Source organism: Convolutriloba macropyga, chromosome 3 (assembly GCF_964194025.1).
Source record: "Convolutriloba macropyga chromosome 3, txConMacr16.3, whole genome shotgun sequence".
In the NCBI taxonomy this organism is placed as follows: domain Eukaryota; kingdom Metazoa; phylum Xenacoelomorpha; order Acoela; family Convolutidae; genus Convolutriloba; species Convolutriloba macropyga.
Genome location: NC_134470.1, coordinates 1,016,326 through 1,018,521, shown reverse-complemented (window position 1 = coordinate 1,018,521; position 2,196 = coordinate 1,016,326).

Here is a 2,196-nt window from a genome sequence, read left to right as displayed (position 1 = left end):
ATTTTCGTACCTAAAGGGAAAACGGCAGAATTTTGTTCAGATTAAAATAATGGCTGTCGGACGTGATATAAAAGATCACAAAAACGTTAAGTTTGTACATAAGTAAAACGCAACTATTTGTACATCTTCCGTGCATTTTTGCACAGTCGCAGTCCAGGCCATGAGACGCACAAAAATGCACCGAAACAGTACAGACAGTACATTTTATACATTGTTTAAACAAAAGTACACTGGCAAAATGTGAACTCTTTTGATTTCAATGGTTTTTTGGCTTTTTTGAGAAACTGAAACATGACTTAATTTAATTGTACGTTCGTTCTTGCTGACAGGCAACCTGCATGGTTCCTTGCTTGTTCAGACAGATAAACAATTTTTGTTATAGCAACTGCCACTTTACCTAAAGTTTTTTGGTCCAATTTCTTACCCTAATGTAAAATTAACAAAATTTTATTCAGCATAAAAGAATTCCCAAGGACTCGATATGAAACCTTCAGAAACCAGCATGGGAGTATATTGTATATTATATGTTCTACCGTATCCTTAAAATAGTAACTGTCAATTTTTAATCGATTAAATTAAAAAAGTCAAAGGGCACTGGCTAAATTGGCAATGGGTAAAATGGCATTTGTGCAGAATGACATTGGGTAAACTGGCAAGCTCGGTAAAATGGCAGGCGGGGTATTTTGGCATTGGGTAGAATTAAATTAGATAAAACGTCACCTAGCCGTTCTCTTGGTATGGCTGCCCAATCAAATATTCCAAAGCACACTGATAAAAACGTCTCCTCATATACGTGCCAAGTTTTCACAAGGTTTTTTCTTATTTTATGTAATCGAAAATGTCGCTGCTTTCCATTAGAAAAGTACACAGCACGATTTTTTATCAGACTAAATTGCAACAAACTTTTTTAAACATAAGAAAAAAATGGTGTTTCTCAAAGCCTCCTATTTTCCTTCTGTTTAGTTTTCTCTTTGGCAAATTTAGTTTAATCGTTGACTATATACAAATATTTGCAAAGAAACGAATTGCTCGGGAAAATGTAAAACTTATTTTCTTCTAAACGAATAGAGTGAGTGCTGTGCGGTTTCATATGTAATTATTGCCTTTACTTGTTAGCTCAGAAATAGACCCTTTTACCTTTTTTTCAAATAATTTCAGATGAAAATTTATTCTCAATATCACTCAGTTCAAAAGCTGCCGATGATGGAAACCGTATAAAAGTAAAGATTGGTTATGACTGTTCTCCAATGATCACTTTTAACAAGCATCGGATGAGCATAAAATTTTTTCTTCCAAAATTTTTACAAAAACTTTTGGAGCTGTTGTATAATTTTTCGTTGATAGAGACACAAATTCAAGTACAATATATTCACAAACTACAAATCAATAATCAATGGTTGACTCTTTTTCTAATAATCAATATGTACATAATAACAATATACAATGATGTACAAAATAAGAAACAAAAACTTAAAAATTTCCAATTTTTTACATGATGAAATAATCTGTTCACTCTTTATTTCGTCATTCGTATATATAAGTGCTTCTGTTGTAATATATGTTTGATCTAAACTTGCATTTACAGTTGAAGAAACAAAATCTGTTGATAAAATTTTAGAGTCTAATTTGGGCATATTTTCTAGAAAATGAACAGGCGCTGAAGTTGTCAACTCATCTTTTTCCATGCTGCGTCTAAGAGCCAAACTTTGAATAGGTAAAGTTGTTGTCTTTTCATTTAACTTCAAAGCTGATTTGGTTGCTATTTGTGATTGACTGAAATTTGTTGATGTTAATGTCGTTGAGATCAAAGCTGTCGCTGGATTTAATCTTTCGTATGTTGTAGTTTTCAAACCTACCGATAACGCAGTTGTTTTTATTGATGATGATGTTTTTTCTTCATCTAGTGACGTTTGTGCTGTTGTTATCGCTTCTGTCGGAGATGTATGTGTTATTAATGTTCTTTGTTTATTTGGGGTCGTTGTTGTTTCATCTCCTACGTCTGATCTTGTTGTTGTTTTTATTGTTTCTTCTGCTCGAGTCTTTATTGTTGACGTCGTTGTTTCTGATGACTCTGTTTTTGTTTTTACGTCTTCTGTGGCAGTTGCCTTTGTTGTTATGGATCTTGCTGATGACGTTTGCTCGGCTGAAGTTATTTTGGGCGCGAATTTGACTGCTGTAGTAGTTTTGTTTGCTTCT